Here is a 23,392-nt window from a genome sequence, read left to right on the forward strand (position 1 = left end):
ACAGGCTGCAATGGTCCAGTGGAAAGAACTAGGGCTTGGGAGAAGACAGCTAGACCCTCATTCACAAGGTGACTACAGGTAATTTTTCCATCTTCTCTAGGTTTGGGTTTCTCTCTCTACAAAAGAAGAACAATAGTTAACTACTGCTTAGGATTGTGATGAAGATTAAAAGAACTATTATGACTTTGGGATACTGTAACTGTTTAATAAATATCTATTCGTCTGGTCCCTCTTAGAAACAAAAGTTTCAAGGGTGATAAATAGAGTCTAAGTTGACTAAACCCTGCCCCTGGTCTTTAACCTTTTCAGAGAGAAGAGCTGGCATCACATTATTTTTTAAAGGCCAGAAAACGAAATTCATTAACATCTCTAGTCACGTGTTCCAGTAACATGATTTATACTAACAATGCCTTCTTCAAATCCCACATAACAAAACTCAGGCCTATTATCTATCCCAAGGTGTACTTACGATGGAAAAAAAAAAAAAAAGAACAGTTGAGTTACTTAAAGATCAATAGGCTTAACGTCAAGAGCTGAGAAGATGAAACTTTGCTGCTGCTCTACTAGCTCACTATTCTAGGAACAGATTTCTCACCTGGTATCCTATTAATCCACAGTGGATTAGAATGATTATGGCCCTTTGATATGCCTGTATTCATTCAACCAACATGTACTGAACATAATTGTATGCCACAGGCCCTAGGCATTCACTGAACACATAAATGAATATGAATTGGTCCATCTCCTCTGGGATCACTGAGGGCAAGTTCATCTAAAGTGAAATCTAAGTTACTATCTCTTTCAGATGGGCAATGAAGGCAATAAATGCCTAAATTCTCTGCCTCGGAATTTACTGTGAAATTGTATTGTGGTTGTACCTGGGATGTCTGTGCATAACTCTCATCTTTAACAAGATGCCTGGAGAATGGCTTGTAACTCAACCTGCTGTTACCAACCTGGGGAAACTGTTGGGAATACAATCTCAGTCAGGGTCTGACAACTTTTTTTTTTCTTTCTGTAAGTAGCCAGACACCAAATATGAAGCAATAAATTTGAAGCACTAAATAAAGGGTCTCTCTTGGAATTATTCAACTCTGTGGTTGTAGCTGAAAAGCAGTCATAGACAAGATGTAAACAGATGGGTGTGGCCATTTTCCAATAAATTTTAATTCATGAAAACACATGGCAGGTAGATTTTGGCCAAAGCTTGCTGACCCTGCTCTAGATTCTCTAGACCAGAATTCCTAGTTGCAGATCCTTTGCTTTTCACCCTGAGATTACATACATACACAAAATCTAAATGGGGGGATGGGTAGCAAAACAAACAATAAACAAAAAAAGCAGTGGTCTTCCTGACAGAGGGTTTTCCTAAAGAATTTTAGTAAGAATAGGATAAATATCAAATTATATTGTCTAGAGATTACAGCCAGTACTAAGCTCTGTACTAAATGACTCCTTGATGATTGTTGAGGTTGAATGACTAAATTTAAACACAAAAACACAGAAAAACCACCACAGAGTCAAGTCTCATTCTGACTCTCTATTGAACAATTATCACCACATATACATTAGAGATTACATCACTCTGTCCACTAAAGCCAGATGATCTACAAAAATAATTGTTGAAAGACTCAGAAGAGATTTGGCATAAGGTGTCCCAAGCATACTTGGGAGCTATGCACCCAGCCAGGTCCCCTTGCCATTTGTAGAAAGTCATTGACATTTCAGAGTAAGCAGATGTCTTTCGATCTGATTTGATTTTAGAAGAGCCACTTGCCGACAATCTGAGATATGTGTCTGATCTCCATAAGCACATTATAAATCTTAAGAGTACCTCTGAATGAGAGGTGATGTTCACAAGTTTAGAATATATTATTAGCAATGTTAATAACACCTTCACATTTTTTTTCCTTTTCCCTTCGAGTTTTCATGTCTCTTTCATCTTGCAGATGCCATGTCATGTTCAAAGATTAAATGGGCATAGGAGCTGATATGCCTTCCTGTTGCCAGCACTACTCATATCTTTGACTTAAGCTTCTCTGACTCACCAGAGTAAAGAAAATTACAATGTTTCTGACCTTACACAGGTAAGTTGACCCCTTATACAGCGTCACAGCTGGAAGAAACTGGTTTGTTCACTGTTTTCAGAGGTTAGCATCTCTAATCAAGGTAGAAAGCATCACTCAAACTTCATAATACACCAGTAGCTGGAGTTCTGAGCCAACACATTGTTATTTTCCCTGCTGAGAACGTCAGTCATTTCTCAGATCACGTTTCTATATTGTTTCTTCCTCTCCTTAATTCTATAGTAAATTATCATCTAGGAAAGGATCAAAACTTGACTCCTTCCTCCATCACTCTTTTTTCCAGTGAAATTACTCTTAAAAAAAAAATCTGGAGTATAGTTGATTTAAAATGCTGTGTTAGTTTCTACTGTACAGCAAAGTGAACCAGTTATACAGATACACATATCCACTCTTTTCTAGATTCTTTTTCTATATTTATAGGTCAATATAGAGTATTGAGAAGAGCTCCTTGTTCTACAGTAGATAGGTCCTTATTAGGTATCTATTTTACATACAGTAGGGTTCATATGTCAGTCCGAATCTCTCAGCTGATTCCTGCTCCCTCTCCCTGCTGTGTAACCACCAGGGTGTTTTTTCTACATCTTTTTTTTTTTTTCTTTTTTGCCAAGTCATGAGGCTTGTGGGATCTTAGTCCCCTCATTTTTTATCTTCCTTTCTTCCTTCTTTCTCTCATTCTAAACACCTGTATGGCCTTCTGGCCATGTGCTGTGAGATGTTCCTGGATTCCAGTTCCTGGATTCCAGTGATGTGAAAATCTAACATTCCACCTCCTTATACAAGACTCTGAAGTCTAGCCACAGCCTACTGTGGAATAAACAACTTTCTTTGTCGCAAACAGAGTTTCATGATAGCATAAGATTATCCAGCTGGTGAATGAGGCACCTTAGGCTTCACATTCTTCCCCTCCCCTTTAAATTTATGGTTACCATTTAGGGAGATTTCAATTCCCATTAATAATATGTGTAATTGATCTACATTTAAGAGAATTTAATCATGTCTTAGTGACAAATTTAGCTTAAAGCAGAGCTTCACTTAGGACTTCCAAGTAAATTTCTGTTGAAAAGGTCAATTTCTAACATTTGCCAGTTAAAGCCCATACCAGACAAATTACATTTCACGCACTCATCTGGACACAAACACTTTCCATGCTGAATATCACCACTGGCTGTCAATTAGGAAAGCCACCCAAACAACAATGCAGACTGAGAATATTGTTTTTTTAAGAATACCTAAATAATTATTTATTCAAGAGTTAGGATTTGTTTTTCATATTAAAAGGTTATCTGAATATGGTAATAGAAAAACAAAATAAAACATTATCTTACTGGATAATTAAAATCAGTTCAATACCACAGCACTTGAACATGTAGTATTGAGAAAAGAAGTAGAGAGAGCTCTTAAGCACATACTGAAGTTTATGAATCCTCTCTGGGGATACAAGGCACCCTTGAACAATTGGAAATTAACATGTAATCATCACTAAGGATAGCATTTGATAAAATCCCAGTCCCCATGTCATGCTGAAGACAATTTGTGTTTTGGTTGGAAAAAAAAAAATCTTTGTTGTTTTGAATTTCTGGGGAAAGCTTTATGGAACAGAAAAAAATATCATAAATAATTTAGGCAAATAGACAGTGTTCACATTATGGATATTTTTCCTTTTGCTTCTCTATGTCTTCTGATTTTGTATATCATATATGAATTATTTTATTTAAAAAATAATAAAATTGAGAGAAAGCAAACTTAGAGAAAAGAGAAATAAAAAGGATATTTTTCAATTTCCTCAGGTCAGTCTCAGATCAAACAGGACTGGATGTCCTTCTTTTTTGGCCTTCAATTATTAATTAGTTCATATTTTATTTCAAAGAAAAAGGCTCATGGCCAAATATTTAAAGATGATATTTGACCACAAGGTCAACCGCAAAGGACCAAGATTTAGAACATTTTACAAAAAGACTGCATTCATTGTCTAGCACATACGATCAACTAATATGGCTGCCCGAGCACTGCTAGGGGAAGAAGTGAAGGGAAGCCTCAGAGTAGGAGAAGCAGAGATGCCCACTGCCTCATTAACATGCTTATTTAATAAGGAAGGAGAGGAGGCCATGGGGGATTATTTTCTTAGAAATCATCAAAATTGAATACAACACACACACACACGACACACGCACACATACCCTCATCTTGGGTTGAGTGGCAACGCTAAGCTGTCCCAAGATTATAGGGGAGGCTGTCTCTTCCAAGCACCCTGTGATTACTATTGATCTGCTCAGCTCATTGTAACTCAGCCTTCCCAGGCTGGTCATGGAAGAAGGATGGATGTTATTAAAGATCCTGAGGAGCTACTCTGCAGGTATCATTCATTAGAAGTAAACTAAATACACTGACTTCCAACCGTATAGAGAAATTATGTAGCAGATCCATTCGGTCGCCGTAACCTAGAACCTCTAATGTGCAAAAGTACAGACAGGTTTAAGTGGAAGCACCTACTCTCAAAGTGGGATATGGAAGCTCAACTTTATTAGACAATGCAAATAACTGAGCAAAGTCAGGACTGGTGTGGTGGGCTCCAGTACTCTGCAGTTATTTATTAAGCTATCATGTGTCCAGAGATATGCCAGGCACCAAGCAGAGAATATATAGAAAGAGATAACCAGGGACATAGGAAAGGTCTATGACTCTGAAAACACAGTGGTACTCAAAGGGTCAAAGTCTCTTGAAATGAAGTATATCAGTTACCACAAGTCTTACAAACAGATTACCAATGGACACACACATCAATCACATAAGACAGCATGAATTAAATATATTAATGATAATAAACATCAATATCAACTAATAAGAACTGATCATGACTGAGGTATTTCAATAATTCAAGAAAATTAAATACATTGTTAAAACTATAGAATAATAAAAAATCAAATTAGAAGTAGGTTGATTTACACTATTTTGTAATAATATCACTATTTCATTTCAGCCATAATTCACATTCTGCCTTTACTGTATTTTGAGCTAAAAAGAAAAGAGATTAATATGACAGTATTATACCAGACATACAGCAATCTTAGATGGATTAAAGGGTTATAGGAAAATGAAAAACGTTATTACTGTAGCACAGTTGTGAAACTCCAGATTAAAATATAACCTCCCAGTAAAGAAGCAGATACAACGTTCTTAGCACATAGTGGGCTTTCAATAAATGTCAATTAGTAGTAGTTGGACAAAGAATTAGTTTATAAAATAGTCTATGTGGCAGTTACAGAATCGCTCTTAAAAGACAAAGGATCTAGGGTTGAACACTTTAGAGATTTACTTTCTTAAACTGCACTCTGTAATGTTTAAATGACTATTATTTTCATTTGACTATTATTTTCATTACAAATTTATTTTTCCTAATGTGTTGGCAATTTACTGAATACCCAGTGTGTTTGTTATTTCACTCACATACAGATACACTGTACCTAAAGAAGTGACTAGTAGAAAAAGACCCAAACTCTGTGTCACCAGGACTGGTTTCTAGATTTTCCTCTATTACTAACCTGGATGGCACGAAGCAAATCTCCAATTATCTGGGCTTTTGTTTCATCAACTACAAACGGGATCAGTGCCGTCTCCTTCCAGCTGTCCATGGTGTCATAAAGACAAATGAAATAGAAGTTGAGAATCATTTTGGTTTCTTAGAGGAAAATACATGGAACACAAGCATTTTTTCCATTCTTCAGAGCTGGCATAAATTAGTATATATTTATAGAGTGAATGCAGAGAATATAATATCAGTGGTCTAATAAAGTAAATCCTCCAGGCTTCTAACTTTCTAGACTTGTTGATAAGATCCAGCTGACCAAGGCCTGCTCAACATTTTGAAGGTATTTGAGAGGCTGGTTGCCTGTTTATTAAGGAGATTAGAGTCTTTTCTTATGGGAGAAACAGCACTGATAGTGTTGGAGGAAGCACACTGGTCCCTGGCCAGGCACCATAGTAACCATTTGCATGAGTTGTTTTATGACAGGAGATCCTGATAAGAAATACGGAACTAATAAGCCACCACCAACCAGAAGAGTTCCGGAAAGGTCTAAGGAGACACCGCGTGTCCATCCACTTCCCAGAATCCCTCTCGCTAGCATCCATCTTGGCTGAGAGATGCATGCACCACCGGGAAAGACTCTGAATTAGAATGATTGGCCAAAGACCACCCGGAAACTAATCCCATCACCATAAAACCCAAGACTGTGAGCCATAGGGCAGAGCAGTTTTCCTGGTTTCCCTAACCCTACTGCTCTCCACCCGGGTGCCCTTTCCCAATAAAGTCTCTTGCTTTGTCAGCACTTGTGTCTTCTCGGACAATCCACTTCTGACTGTTAAACAAGAGCCCAGTTTCAGGCCCTGGACGGGGTCTGCCTTCCTGCAACAATAGGAAATCAAAAGATGGAGGCCATGAGGAACACAGATATGGTGTGTATCCACAAACAGCAGATGACCAGTAAGTATTTCTTAAATGAAAAATTTGAATCCTAGTTTTAACCCTTGAGAAATCAATTAAATAAATTGGTGATATTAAATAAAATAAGGGTAAACAATATTTTGCTTTGTTGGCCTCACAGGTTTTTATTCTATGATGAATTAAGTGTCACTTCAATGACTATCTCAGATAGGTATAACCTACTCTCCACTTGACTGAATATGCTGCTGCTGCTGCTGCTGCTGCTGCTAAGTCACTTCAGTCATGTCTGACTCTATGCAACCCTATAGATGGCAGCCCACCAGGCTCCCCCGTCCCTGGGATTCTCCAGGCAAGAACACTGGAGTGGGTTGCCATTTCCTTCTCCAATGCATGAAAGTGAAAAGTGAAAGTGAAGTCGTTCAGTCATGTCTGACTCTTAGCGACCCCATGGACTACAGCCTACCAGGCTCCTCCATCCATGGGATTTTTCAGGCAAGAGTACTGGAGTGGGGTGCCATTGCCTTCTCTGCAGACTGAATATGCTATTTGCATGTAAAAAAATAAAGCCAATGATACAAAGCAGGGAATGGTATCTTTCCTCCTTGATTAGACTGTAGGTTCATAAAGACAGAAGAATCCATTAAGTCCCAGACCTTATCCAAGCCCTGAATTAGGCACTGGCAGAATAAAACAGAACTCGTCTATAAGAAATTAATTACCACAGATATGAAAGCATCTGGGAAAATTCTAAGGTAGTTAAAATCCCAAGGTGCTGTCTTTAAAGAGGCCTATGTGCCACAAGAACTGCTGGAGAAAATTATTTGCAAAACATCAAGGTCATTGCAATAAAATTTCCTTTCAGTAGGAGATTGATTTTTTTTAAAAAAGGCCTGTCTTTGTGTTATGTATTCAGAAATTAGACATAATCCTTTTATAGTTTTAGAGAATGATGGAGAAAATCATGATGCTACTTTCTGAGACAACAGGCTGAGGCATTCAGGGATGAAGCCCCATTCTCTGGTTTCCCTGGCAGCCGACATTGGCAGGAAGCCCAACCTCCTTGCCTTATGACCATTAGTAGCTCTAATGGGCAGACATGACCACCACCCCTGCCAACTCTCCTTTTGGCACAGCGCTAAAGAACCACACAAAAAAAAGAGACCACGGTTCAAGGACCCTGCCACCTCAAATGCTTTCCACTGCCCAGCAGTAATAGCACCACCACCTGCAAATCCGCAAGATATATAGTGATACCATACACACACCTGAGGAACAAGAGCCCCAGCTGACTTGTGCACACATTCACACAAAAGAAGCACTGCCCCAGGCCTCACTGTATATTTAAATACCCTACTTTTTCGAAAGCTGTGCACTAATGTTTCCTCTCAAAGCTTGCTGTGCAAAGAACAACCTTCTGGGGTGAATCATCTAAGATGTTCATAAAAAGACAGATTTCTGGGCTCTACCAAATACCTACATTGGTGTGGGAGCTGCAGTCTGAATTTTTAAATAATCCTACCAGGTGATTTTGATGCATACTCAGTTCTGAGGACCACTGCCTTATCCTTTGATGGAGGCTGGCTCTAAAGACCGTTGACTATGTCTTCCCTCCATTTCCCTCTCTCATTCAGAATGCAGACATTTCAGGTTGACTTTCTTTTTCCTTCTATTCATACAGATTGAAACTTTTTTTGTATCTCTAAATCATCTGGGGATTGTTTCCCTCTAATAAAATGGCTACACTACTGATTAAGGAAAGTGATAAACCTGCTGTCAATTACCTTAATTGATCTGACAACCTGATTAGGCCCAGAAAGGGGAAAATTTCCTCAGAGGAACCTTAATAAAAAAAAAAGAAAAGAAAGAAAACAAAACAAAGGCCCATGTAATTAAAATGTGATCACTGGTGATGAGTATGTAAAATCAGCCCTGAGAGGCATTAGTGATGGGAAAACTTTTCTAAATGACATCTTAGGAAGACAAAGGAACACAGGACAGTCACATAAATCAGTGGGCAACTAAGGGAGTATGCTGAACAGAAACCTAAAGGACTTTTCTCAGTTCTACACGCCAGAAACTTTGACATTAACAAAGTCCATTCTTGGTTTAAGGAGGGAAGAACACAGTTAACTGGCCCCCATTTTTGGTACTATAAACCCAAAAAGAATGCCCGTTATTGGCACTGTTTGTGATTATATGAGTGAAATTTTTTTTTTTCTTTTCTGGACAACTATGGTTAAAATAGAATCTTGGGTCCATATCTCAAGGGGACTGAATAAGTTGTCCTATGGAACAGAGTTCAGAACATCAGTACCACATCCTAGCAACCACAAATGCTCCAGCAAAAGGCCAGCACTCAGCATGTGTTCCAGATTCAGGGATTATTTAGTATTATTTATGACCCATTTTCTTCTCCAACTCATTTTCAGTGAAGCACATCTTCTAAATTTATCCCACACTTGGGTAGCCCCCAGGCCTTCAAGACCAGAAATGTAATATGGTAACTACATCATTGTTTTACACAACAAAAATACCTCCGTTCCAAGAGTGCTGAGGGATAGAATATTATTAGCTAATTAGTGTGAACTGTCACACTGGAGTGTTTGATTAATCAAGCTGATGATTGGTCTGGAGGGGATAGGAAGCTGTTTTTACAGTGCACCTGGTAAATTGTGTTATTAACCAGTGATCCCTTTGAAATTTAAGGAAAAAATATTTGGGGATGAGAAATAAACAAGTGAGCAGAAAGTTGATAGAGGGATCAGAAATAACAATAATGCTTGTATGCAGCAGGTGCCAAATATATGACTAAGTGAACAGATTTGAGGTTGGAGTTTTCCTTTACCCATATCATTACACTGAAGTAGTCAGAAGTTTGAATTTGGATATCATGATTTCCTCTTTAACAATTATACAGAATAATAGATTAAAACAGATGAAAAAAGAAGCATCACCATAGACTTTGCCTTAATTTAGAGTTTTGACTAAACAAATCCATCCATCCATTATTTTTCAAAGACATAAAAGAAGAATTAAAAGACCTCTAGCTTTATTCGACTATCTACTCCCATGCCTAACTTTTTTAAGAGATATATTCTTTCATTTCCTGTTGGGCAAGAGATCAACTATTCATCCCACTGCAGAGTTCCCAATTTGGTAAGCACTGATGTGGTCTTAATTCCAATCAATTCACTCCAAATCTAGCACGCTATGACAGAGGACATTTCCACGTGACCCTGAATATGCCTGATACAAAGCCTTCTCCATATCTTTGATTAAAGTTTCTTGGCAATTTATACTCTATATGAGTTTGCTACTAGGCTAATCTTCAGATGTAAAATTGAACAAAATGGACCAAGATTTCCCTTGCAGTCAAATCAATCAGGATACCTGTCAATGGGTCACCAACACTCCTTGGTGATGCTAGAATTAAACAACTGTTCAAATAAGATTGCAACTGCATGCTATTTCTCTGACTTGAAACAACTAAGTCATCTAGAATCTGACTTATTTTAGAAAGACGTGGCTGTTTCCCCATTTCAGATGGTCCCTAGACAGTCCCCTCAATCAATCACTGCATAGTATTAGCTGGGAAAGCTCAGGGACTCTATCATTCCTATGCTCGTATAGAATACCTAGCACATTCAACTACTCTGTGCCATAGTTTACCAAAGTGCTATCAAGGTTCAAAGCCTTTACACTTGGATAAGAAAGGTTGTAGGCACATATTTTGGGACTTTATCAAAGCCCCTGATTCATCCATCTATTTACTCATTCATTCATATGTATATTAATTCAAATTATTTCACAATCTTTCATAAAGCCACCTTCAGGCAAGATGTAAATACAAATAAGGGTATGTCTTATCCTTGTAGAGTTATACTGTGTGGTATTAACATTCTAAAGGGCTTTAGATAAATTAAACTCCATATATAGGAACTCTGTTTTAAGTGAATATTTTGGGGTCTTAAAAATAATATATTTTTTTTCAAAAACTCTCTCAATAGAATCACAAGGGAAAAAGGACTCATTTGAAAAGTTTATCAACTGCCATTCCCCTCCTCTCACCAAAGGATGAAGCTTTCTTTTTCCATTTCCTCAGAGCCTGGTTCAAAGGATAAAGTTTTTGCTGTCAGATACAAAATCTGGTTACATTTCAATAAGTACTTTAAAAAATTATAATGTATAAAATCAATAAAACAAATGAAAAACCCTTCTTTTGATCTAAAATATGTAGTTCAGCTCAGATTTTATAATGCTAAATTCATTTAAAGCTAGTTATCTATATTTTTTCCTCCTCCTTTTGCCTAAAAGCTCCCTGAGGGCAAGGGATATGTATACTCCTCATCATTAATTTACTATCTGCACCTAGCACGGTGCCTTAGCACATACTACACTTAATAATTATTTATGGAATGAATGAAATAAACTAAAGCAATTTCACAGTCAAAGATGCAAACACGCAAAAACAGCTTTAAAATTAAAAGATGCTATTGTCAACATGCTACATCTAATCCAGTGAAAAATAAATAGAAATTAATTGCAGATAATTTCAAAGGACCAGCAAAGGTAATTTCCTTTTTTTCTCCCCTAAAAGATTTACAGAGAAAAAGAGTGTGTGTGTGAAAGAGTGTGTGTGTGTATATATATATATATGTATATATATATGTGAGTGGAAAAGAGTGTGTGTGTATATACATATATATATATGTGTATATATATATATGTGAGTGGAAAAGAATTAAAAAAAGGGGGAGCAAAGGGAGAGTTTAGCTCAAATGAAAAACTAAACATTTTTATTCAACACTTCATAGTCTTCAAAAATATATAATGATCTCCCCAGCTCTTCAGGACAGCAGCATGAGGTTGAAATACACCATCAGTTCTGATATAAAACATGAGTTTACAAGTAAACAGGAAGTTTGTCTTATATAATAGAGCTTTTATTTACATAGAAGTTCTTCATTAATAACAGAGATGGACTCTTGACTACTTACTACAGCTGGAGCTCTTTCTCCCTGCATATGGAGCTTCTTTAAGAGGGGGAAAAAGTCAAGTCAGAGGAATTTCTCAGCAAATTCAATCCCTTTTATTTCCCAGAAGGGCAGGAGTGAAGCAGCAGGTGGCAAATTCATATTTATCTAGCAACATTTGATCATGTGACACATTTTATTTTCAGTTAATGTAACTTAATAAATAGAAAATTAGGAAAATCTGCCAGCATGTGGGGAGTTAGTGGGGATGTGTATGTATGCTGTGTGCATGTAGAGAGATTGAGAAGGCTTACATTCTAAAGGAGATCAGTCCTGGGTGTTCTTTGGAAGGACTGATGCTAAAGCTGAAACTCCAGTACTTTGGCCACCTCATGTGAAGAGTTGACTCATTGGAAAAGACTGATGCTGGGAGGGATTGGGGGCAGGAGGAGAAGGGGACAACAGAGGATGAGATGGCTGTAGGGCATCACCAACTCAATGGACATGAGTTTGGCTGAACTCCAGGAGTTGGTGATGGACAGGGAGGCCTGGCATGCTGCAATTCATGGGGTCGCAAAGAGTCAGACACTACTGAGTGACTGAACTGAACTGAACGTGGTGAAGGTGGGGGAAGAAGATGGCTGCTGTTCTATGCCCTGTGTAGGAGACTTTTCTTTTAAGTCACTAGTTCCAACCCATACTGAGAACATTCTAAGACCATTATATGATGGGCTGGAGAGACCATCTTTATTAAATGAGATGTGGTTATCTTTGGCCAGGTCCTTAAAGAAACTGAGGGTTATTTCAAAAATAACCCTAGGACTGATAAACAAGGTCCTACTGTATAGCATAGGGAACTATATTCAATATCCTGTGATAAACCATAATGGAAAAGAACGCCAAAAAAGAGTTTATGTTTATATATAACTGAATCTTTCTGCTGTACAGAAGAAATTAACACATTGTAAATCAACTATGGTTCATTAAAAGAAAAGAAAAAAAAAAAATGACTGATTGCAGCAACTCTGAAGAAAACTCCAAGATAAGATTACAAAGATTATATGGAACAAACCTGTGTAGCCTACAAAGGAAGAAGAGACTGAGGGAGCTGTCGATTGGACATTTTCCACCAAGAAAAGCAGTTGCTCTTCAGTTTCAAACATAGTTACACCTAGTTTTGATATTTATAATACCAGCAAGACAAAGCGTTCTAAACAGATAAGATGAGCAGTGACTTGTTATTCTCTCATGTTATGAAGAATCCCAAGCCCTGGAAGAAAAGCTGAGAGATCTGGCTGGATTCAGAAACAAAACAGTGTAATTTTGGGTAAGCTGTCTTCCCACAAACCTCAGCTCTCTCAACCCATAAAACGGGGATAATCAGACTTTGTGTTTCCTATGGCTACTAGCAGAGCTCCATGTACCTTTCTTTTGTAAGTATTCCAACATATTAGCTTTTTCCATAATAGATGCTGTCTATTATGACAGCATACTATGACATATGAGAGCCTTCCTGACAGGGATACCCAGGTAAACTTGGTCTAGTCAAGCTTTTGGACTTCACTCACCTTACTTTACTTGTCATTTCAGTGTAGCTAAGACCCCAAAGTTAGATGATCACTTGCTTACCTTCCTTAAGTCCCTCATGGGCTTTTTCTGCCCTGTCTCTTCTCAGCAGGGGTTTTGAAACCTCTGGGGACTCCCAAGAAATGATGGAAAACAGCATTTTAGGGATCCCACCTACTCTAGATACTAATTCTTCCACAGTTAGAGGAGTTTTCCATAAAAGATAAAAATGAAGCTGACAAAGAGGTGAAGAAATTGCAAACCTTGTACACTACTGGTGGGTTATAAAATGGTACAACCACGATAGAAAACTGTATGGTGGTTACTCAAAGAAATTGAAGATAGAATTACCACGAGTGGTCATGTATGGAAGTGAGAGTTGGACTATAAAGAAAGGTGAGTGCAGAAGAATTGATGCTTTTGAACTGTGGTGTTGGAGAAGAATCTTGAGCGTCCCTTGGGCTGCAAGGAGATCCAACCAGTCCATCCTAAAGGAAATCATTCCTGGGTGTTCATTGGAAGCAATGATGTTGAAGCTGAAACTCCAATATTTTGGTCACCTGATGTGAAGAGCTGACTCATTTGAAAAGACCCTGATGTTGGGAAAGATTGAAGGCAGGAGGAGAAGGGGACGACAGAGGATGAGATGGTTGGATGGCATCACCGACTCGATGGACATGAGTTTGGGTAGACTCTGGGAGTTGGTGATGGACAGGGAGACCTGGCATGCTGCTGCAAAGAGTCAGACACGACTGAGCAACTGAACTGAACTGATATAGAACTGTCATGATTGATGACTACAATGATCCTGCTATTCTACTTCTGCATATAAAGTCAACATAAATGAAAGCAGATTCAGAAAATATTTTCACACTTGTGTCTGTAACAGCACTATTCACAACAGAGTTGGAAGCAATCCAAATGTCCATCAGTGGATAAATGTATGGACAAATGTGAGTTATATATTCAGTGGAAAAGAAAGGAAGTTCTGTCACATGCTACAACATGGATGAACCTTGAGGATATTAAGTGACATAAGCTGTCACAAAAAGACAGATACTATATGATTCCTTTTATTTGAGGAATCTGATGTAGTCAAATTAATAGAAAGAGCAAGTAGAGTGGTGGTTACCAAAAGTTGTGGTGAGGAGTAAAGAGTGATCTTTATCTAATGGGTGTAGAGCTTCATATATGCAGGAAGAAAAAGTTTTGGAGATCTGCTTTAGAGCAATGTGAATATATTTAACACAATGTAAATAGATTTAATAAACAAATTTGGAGAACTCAGCAGTAGCCATAGGACTGGAAAAGGTCAGTTTTCATTCCAATCCCAAAGAAAGGCAATGCCAAAGAATGCTCCAACTACTGCACAATTGCACTCATCTCACACTCTAGTAAAGTAATGCTCAAAATTCTCCAAGCCAGGCTTCAGAAATATGTGAACTGTGAACTTTCAGATGTTCAAACTGGCTTTAGAAAAGGCAGAGGAACCAGATGTTGGCAAATTGCCAACATTTGCTGGATCATCCAAAAAGCAAGAGAGTTCCATAAAAACATCTATTTCTGCTTTATTGACTATGCCAAAGCCTTTGACTGTATGGATCACAATAAACTGTGGGAAATTCTTAAAGAGATGGCAATACTAGACACCTGATCTGCCTCTTGAGAAACCTGTATACAGGTCAGGAAGCAACAGTTAGAACTAGACATGGAACAACAGACTGGTTCCAAATAGGAAAAGGAGTACATCAAGGCTATATATTGTCACCCTGCTTATTTAACTTCTATGTAGAGTACATCATGAGAAACGCTGGGCTGGAAGAAGCACAAGCTGGAATCAAGATTGCTGGGAGAAATATCAATAACCTCAGATATGCAGATGATACCACCCTTATGGCAGAAAGTAATGAAGAACTAAAGAGCCTCTTGATGAAAGTGAAAGAGTTGGCTTAAAGCTCAACATTCAGAAAACGAAGATCATGGCATCTGGTCCCATCACTTCATGGGAAATAGATGGGGAAACAGTGGAAACAGTGGCTGACTTTATTTTTCTGGGCTCCAAAATCACTGCAGATGATGATTGCAGCCATGAGATTAAAAGACGCTTGTTCCCTGGAAGCAAAGTTATGACCAACCTAGACAGCATATTAAAAAACAGAGACATGACTTTGCCAACAAAGGTCCATCAAGTCAAGGCTATGGTTTTTCCAGTGGTCATGTATGGATGTGAGAGTTGGACTATAAAGAAAGCTGAGTGCAGAAGAATTGATGCTTTTGAACTGTGGTGTTGGAGAGGGCTCATGAGGGTCCCTTGGACTGCAAGGAGATCCAACCAGTCCATCCTAAAGGAGATCAGCCCTGGATGTTCATCGAAGGGACTGATGTTGAAGCTGAAACTCCAGTACTTTTGCCACCTGATGCAGAGAGCTGACTCATCTGAAAAAACCCTGATGCTGAGAAAGATTGAGGGCAGGTGCAGAAGGGGACGACAGAGGATGAGATGGTTGGATGGCATCACCGACACAATGGACATGGGTTTGGGTGGACTCCGGGAGTTGGTGATGGACTGGGAGGCCTGGCGTGCTGCGGTTCATCAGGTCACAAGGAGTCGAACACAACTGAGAGACTGAACTGAACTGAACTGATGCACCTATAAATGGTTAAATTTTCTATTATGCATTTTTTTTTACCACAAGGTTTAAAAAAAGATAAACTTCGTAGACATTTTAGATGCTCATTCTTGGGAAAGTTTTCCCACCTAAAGCACCCAAAACAGATGACAGAGCTGGACCTGTGTTGGAGTTTATGGAGAGAGGTGAAATATTCCGACACCCTTCCCAGTCTGTTTCAAATGTTCATGCCCCAAATACTATTTTAATTTATGTTACTGAGCCCAGAAATGTCAGAAGGCGCTGAAGATATTTGATTGCCCATAAATAATCTGCTGTTGCTTTTCTCGACTTTCTTTCAGTTTACTCTTAATCTATGTCCCCCATAAAAAAGGATGGACCTTGTCTATTCATTAACCCCCTGGTCTGAAATCTTAATATTTGACAGTCCTATCATAAAACCGTAGATTTTTATGGTTACACTTTTCTACTATCTCCATACCACCTCCACACTGGATATTTGCCTTTGTGACTGTGTGCATGACTCAAAATCGACTTCTCCTTCCCAACATCCAAATTCCCTTATAGGGAATTAACTCTCCACCACTGAGGGGAATCTTGGTTTGGGTGCTTCAAACAGGTGTTTACTTCTCTCTATAGAATTCAATCCTGGGGAAGGCAAAGGCCACCCACTCCAGTATTCTGGCCTAGAGAATTCCATGGACTGCATAGTCCATGGGGTCGCAAAGAGTCAGACAGGACTGAGCAACTTTCAGGAAGAAGTAGAATTCAAAGGTGCTCAGAATCTTCTTCTCTCCATTCTGTAGAGCCAAAGAGGGAACCTAGCAGCCAAAGCTCAGACAATGGGACACACTAGCCCAGAATTTTGACTTTAAGAAAGAAACATAAGATTGGAAGAAACATTTGGAATTTGGTCATTGGCTATCAGTATCCTGACCTGACAGTCACCGAAGTTCCTGCTTCCAGTTCTCTGGTGCTGGCTTGGCCACCTCTATTCCTTAGCTGGGATTTCAACCCTCTCGAAGTACTTGGCAATGTTTACTTGCATACTGTTAGGCTGTACCCCACAGGCCTGAAGTCGATCTTTGCCCACCCAAGACCCAAGAAAGAGCCCAGAGGCAGCAACAGAGACATCAGAGGTTTCATGGATGGGGGATCTTGCATGTTGAAAGCAAGGTCCTGGAGCAACACCGCACCACCCCACCGAGTGCAGTGGACAGTGGACAGGACGCAGCAGCAGTCTTCACTCCTGGAGAGTGGGTGGGGGGAACTGCCAGTTATTTGGGAATTGATGTAAGCTTGGCTCATCAGTTACTATCTTTGATAAGAACATTCGATGGCTGGGGCCTGGGGCAAGTATGTTGGAAGGTCAGTCTTGTGAATAGGGTATAGGTGAAGCAGGTACTGGTCAGGCAGGGGATGTACAGAGAACAAGAGAATGGCAGTCCTGAGTGGCTTGACCATACATGCAGGTAACTTTAAGAGAGCAATGCCGTGGCCACCATCTCAAGAAGCTCCCAGAGCACTCTGAAAGCCTCTCACTGCCTCAGGTCTTTGATGGAAAAGTTCTGAAAAGGTCTCCATGTCTCTATTTCTACTCTTGTCTTGTTGCTCTTCAGATTTCTTTAAATCCATGCTGATCAGCTGCTGTTCTGCCCAACTATGTCCCAAACACTATTAAAATAAACCCACCTACAGCACCAAGCCTGCTAATCATCCTCCTACCTAATTAGATGTCTGACAGCTAATTTCTTCAGCAGGATTTCTGTCCTTCTGTTGGGCTTTCTATACAGGAATTTCACAGGTAGATTAGAAACTAGTTAATTGCCCACATCCGCAATCTTCTGCCTCTGTTTATTCATGAGAGACCAACCATTCCAAAACCCCTTTGGCGCGGGAAGCTGCTGTCCCACTGTTAAACAAATGGCCAATATCACTGATGAGAAGATAAAGTTTTTTGCATGTGCGGGGGAGGGGGTTCTCAGGGTGCAGATCTAGGTTATACTGCTGAGAGGTAGGTGGTGTGGTGACAGGAGCCACAGCCAGACTTGTGGGGGAGTGAAAGATACATGAGGCTGCTAGCCTGATTATATCATTCTTCTTAATCTCTCTTTTCCCTTCCTTACTTTCTCCCTACAAAATGGCTCCTGAATTTATTAATATTTGTTATGCTCGTGGTTTCTTGTTCTCTTCTAAGCCACCCATTTCCACCTTTATTATTATTATTTTTTTCCCCAAAAACCTTAAAGCATAATTATTTGTGGTCTCTCCCTAGTTCATAAGCAAGGGACCCACTGTATGGTCTTGGCTCCTCTGATCAGGGCGATGCTGGCTTATTATTAATTTATTTGCCTTAATTTATGAATTACTTGCTTTTGTAATTGGACAGACCTTACAAGTTCATGTGTGTATGTGTTAGACGCTCAGTCGCGTCCAACTCTATGCGACCCCATGGACTGTAGCCCACCTCTGTCCATGTGGTTTCTCCAAGCAAGAATACTGGAGTGGGTTGCCATGCCTTTCTCCAGGGGATCTTCCCAATCCAGGGATTGACTGCAGGTCTCCTGCATTGCAGGCTACCAGGGAAGCTACCAGGGAAGTCAGACAGCTTTTTACTCCTTATGTCATTCAATTCTCACAACCATCTTTCTGGGTAGTGTACTCCTACTTGTAGGTAGTGGTACTGCTGGGATGGAAATTCAGGACCAAATCATGTTTGTTTGTTTTTCTATAGTAGTTAAAAACCAACCCTATCCCAACCCACTCGCTCTTCCTTTCAGTTGACACCCAAGAGGCAGCCATGAAACTTCCTGTATCAATTACACACTGAGCCCCTGGTATTGAACAATACGGGTTTGGCAAGAAAAGTGAAATGTGTTCTATTGGGGCTGAGGATTCAACTAGGCACTAATGAGAAAAGAAGGAAGGAAGGAATGGTAGAGGCCAAAGAAAGAAAAGTAAGTACCACCCTGTCCTATTAGTAAAGAACTAAAGAGCCTCTTGATGAAAGTGAAAGAGGAAAGTGAAAATGCTGGCTTAAAACTCAACATTCAGAAAACTAAGATCATGGCATCTGGTCCCATCACTTCATGGGAAATAGATGGGGAAACAGTGGAAACAATGACAGACTTTGTTTTTTGCAGCTCCAAAATCACTGCAGATGGTGACTGCAGCCATGAAATTAAAAGACGCTTGCTCCTTGGAAGAAAAGTTATGACTAACCTAGAGAGCCTATTAAAAAGCAGAGACATTACTTTGCCAATAAAGGTCCATCTAGTCAAAGTTATAGTTTTTCCAGTAGTCATGCATGGATGTGAGAACTGGACTATAAAGAAAGCTGAGTGTTGAAGAATTGATGCTTTCAAACTGTGGTGTTGGAAAAGACTCTTGAGAGTCCCTCGGACTGCAAGGAGATCCAACCAGTCCATCCTAAAGGCAATCAGTCCTGAATATTCATTGGAAGGACTGATGCTGAAGGTGAAACTCCGATACTTTGGCCACCTCATGCGAAGAACTGACTCACTGGAAAAGACCTGAGGCTGGGAAAGATTGAAGGTGGAAGGAGAAGGGGACGACAGAGGATGAGATGGTTGGATGGCATCATCGACTCAATGGACATGAGTTTGAGTAAGCTCTGTGAATTGCTGACTGACAGGGAAGCCTGGCGTTCTGCAGTCCATGGTGTTGCAAAAAGTTGGACACAACTGAATGACTGAATTGAACTGACTGTCCTATTACATCTTTCAGTTCTCCCACCCCTAAACTGTCAATCTCTGTGTCCAACATATCCACAGGATGAGTAGCATAGCCATGCAGTCAGTTCCCTAGTCTGAAATTCGAAAAATTATCCAGGGCTAATTCATTTCACTCATCTCACTGACAACTCTCAAGGCCTAACTCACTTCCTTTGATTTTCTTTGTGTGTCAGTGGCTCAGTAGTGTCTGACTCTATGTGACCCCATGGGATTCTCCAGGCAAGAATACTGGAGTGGGTTGCCATGTCCTCCTCCAGGGCATCTTCCCTACCCGGGGATCGAACCCAGGTCTCCTGCATTGCAGGTGGATGCTTTACCATCTGATTGTCTTTACTGTGGAGAAGGCAATGGCACCCCACTCCAGTACTCTTGCCTGGAAAAATCCCATCGACGGAGGAGCCTGGTACTTAAATCCATTCTGCCTGGGTTGGGAAGATCCCCTGGAGGAGTGAAAAGCTACCCATTCCGTTATTCTGGCCTAAAGAATTCCATGGGGTCACAAAGAGTTGGACACAACTGAGCGACTTTCACTTTCACCAGGGCTTAATACCCTTTTTGCTAAAACTTCTACAGTTGCCCCTAAATTGGTCTCCTTGTTCCCAAAAATAACATCTCCACACTGAAAGTATTTACCAAAGAGCTCTCTGTGTAAAAATCTTTGCCCCACCTTCTCCCCCAACCCCCGAATTCCACAAGGTCCCCACAACTTCCTTCACAAGGTCTTTCATGACCTGGCACCAGTATGGCTCTCTAGACCCAAAAATTACTACTTGACTAAGTGAATCCTTCCTTCCAGGTATGCAGTACTACTTTAAATCCTAGGTTAAGCCATTCTCATTTACTATTCCCATCATATTATGTAGATTTTTCTCCCTAGGATGTCCATCCCTTCCCTCTTTGCAAAGCTATATCATCTACTCATATTCACAAAGAAGCTAAAAAATCATCTCTACCAGAACCACTCCCCACCTCCCCACAAACCACACAGTCAATAGTCATGGCTTTCCCTTAAGAGTTCTCACAGTTGTCTCGCCTATGAATTTTCATTGCACCTTTTCTTGAATTTGAAACAGCATGCATATATCATAGTTTTTGTTGACTTACTCCTTTGTTTCTAATAACCAGACTGTGAGCGATCTGAGTTCAGAAACTATATCTTAGTCATTATATTCCCAGTGGCTTTCACTGTGTCTGGCGACAGTGTCTGTTGAATACTAGAACTAAAATCACAAGTACTACTTGCTTTGAGCATGATGATCACAGCGATGTTCAGGTTATAAACTCTCCAGGGCTCTTTAATTTCTCTGGAATTGGAACAGTATCAAAGCTGCTGGGCCTCTCCCCACGTCTCCTTGGCCTCACCACTATAATGTACTAATGGCCCTACTTCCAACTGCCTGTGGCTTTGCTCTGGTGGCAGGAGTCCCCCTCCCCCACCAATGATCACAGAGGTAGGCAAAAGGTGTCAGAGGATGAACCCCTCCCACCCCAATGCAGCAGCCCTCAATCAATGACTTACAAGACTTGGTATACAAATAATCTAATTCCCACACTCCTTATATAGGACACCTCAAGGGTGGCAGTTTTACACTGACTCCCAGGCTCCCCAATAAGATTAAGTTTCATTCACCCACAGTGTTGACTGGTTGGATAATGTATCTTTTGTTGGATGACTTTCTATACCTGACTCACTTCCCTGCCCTCCAAATTTTGTTTCCAGGAATCATCTGCAAATAAATTATGTACTAGAATCTTACTGTCAGAATCTGTTAAGACAGTATCTGATACTAATTTTTTTTAAGTTTAAAAACAGTTATATAACTCTATGAAGTAGAAATTGATATTGTCCTTATTATACATATGAGGAAACCAAGGAACAGACAGGTTAAACTTCCCTTAAGTTCAGAGCATCCCTTTGAAGGGACAGTCTATCTTAAGGGGTTGCCTGGGCTCTTTCCCCACCTGCTCAGTTCTTTTGCTGGCCCCTGGAACATGCCCCAGATTGTAAAGAACCCACCTGCAATGCAGGAGACCTGGGTTCCATCCTTGGGTGGGGAAGATGCCCTGGAGAAGAGAATGGTAACCCACTCCAGTATTCTTGCCTAGAGAATTCCATGGACAGAGGAGCCTGGTGGGCTACAATCGCAAAGAGTTGGATACAGCTGAGTGACTAACACTTGAGCATCTTTAATTAAAAAGTTCACACATCAGTTGCTGATGTTGCCCTCTGTCCAAAAGGGTGACCGTGGAGAGGTTATAGCCCAGCACCTAAAATGGCTGAGCAAGCAACGCATTAGAGTTGAAAGCTAAATTCTCTCCTTAAGAGAATAATAGGGCCAAACACAGGCATCAACCAAGAGTTGGCAGGAACAATCTTGCCATCACAGTGATCATCCAGGATCTGAGGGATTAATCCATAATAACTAGAGAGCAGTCCAATGTAACACTCAAGGCAGAATATATTTCTATAGATTGCTTAATGAAAACCAGTCAAAGGAGAAAGGCATGTAAGAGAGAGAAATATATCTACAACATGAAAGATGGGAAGGAGAACACATTAAAATGTTCAACTTCCTAAGCAAGCAAAGCTGTACCAAGTGCTCAAAAAAATAAGCCAAGATTAAAATAAGATAACGTGCAATGCTTGTGCAAATTTAGTAATATAGGCAATTGGCATAATGTCGGTGGGAGTATAAATTTGTAGAACATATTTGAAAATTAATTCAGCCTTTTATAATAGAAGTCTTAATATAGACCCTATAATTTGATGCAGTAATTTTTAAAATAGTCCCTAACCTTTAATCCAGTATCTTTCTTTCCTTACAGATTTACCTTAAGAATATATATAAAACACCCACATATACAAATAAAAATACATCCTGAAAATCACCACAGTGTTACTTATAATGGCCAATTAAGAAGAAATTACCTAAATGTCAACCAAAAAAAAAAGAAAAAAAAATACTAGTCAACCACACATTACAATACTTAGGGTAAACACTAAAATATGAGGTTTTGAAAACTAGGACTGACATGAAAAATAATATATAAAAATTAAAAAGATGTAGGTTTTATGGTTTTATATATGGTATGAACTTACTTTTTAATGATAGTAAACCTAGAAAAAAGACAGGAGGAAAATAGTGAGTGATTCATAAGTATTACAATTGGTAATGGGATTATAAGTTACATATTTTTATTATTTACATGTTTGAAATTTCAAAACTTTCTGTAATATACACGCATAATTTTTATGTTTATATGAAGTTATTTAAAAATATTGATTGGCTATGCCTGGGAAGTGAATCTATGGGTGGTTATTCCTGCCCTATGAGATCCCAAGCACTGAATCAAGAATAAATCTTAGTAAGTGAAATAAAAATACAAATTTATATGGTGCTCCTTTTGTCTAGTTAATCCTCCAGATCTGGCTGCTTCATGCCCCTTTCCTCTTCCATGTTTTCAGTCATAACACTCACCATTGGACAGTCTTGTGGCTATTGGGCATGTGCTAATTCTAAGTGTTCATGGACCCCTCTGCTGCTGCTGCTGCTAAGTCGCTTCAGTCGTGTCTGACTCTGTGCGACCCCATAGACGGCAGCCCACCAGGCTCCCCTGTCCCTGGGATTCTCCAGGCAAGAACACTGGAGTGGGTTGCCATTTCCTTCTCCAATGCATGAAAGTGAAAAGTCAAAGTGAAGTCGCTCAGTCGTATCCGACTCTTAGCAACCCCATGGACTGCAGCCCACCAGGCTCCTCCGTCCATGGGATTCTCCAGGCAAGAGTACTGGAGTTGGGTGCCGTTGCCTTCTCTGCATGGACCCCTCTAGAGGCCTTTATTTTTGCAATTTCAATTAGGGTGGCGACTGTCAGGAATAAGAAGCAGCAAAGCCAAGCCTATACAGCTGGTAATGAACTGCTTCCTTGCATTGAGAAAAAT

At 39.8% G+C, this 23,392-nt stretch overlaps 1 protein-coding gene across 4 annotated transcripts in view; it reads right to left on the bottom strand.

Moving 5' to 3' along the window:
* Positions 1 to 23,392, bottom strand: part of SORCS1 (sortilin related VPS10 domain containing receptor 1) — a 578,046-nt gene that overhangs the window by 279,004 nt on the left and 275,650 nt on the right. The gene's annotated exons all lie outside the window — the stretch shown is intronic.

This window comes from Bos indicus, chromosome 26 (genome assembly GCF_029378745.1).
Source record: "Bos indicus isolate NIAB-ARS_2022 breed Sahiwal x Tharparkar chromosome 26, NIAB-ARS_B.indTharparkar_mat_pri_1.0, whole genome shotgun sequence".
Lineage (NCBI taxonomy): Eukaryota > Metazoa > Chordata > Mammalia > Artiodactyla > Bovidae > Bos > Bos indicus.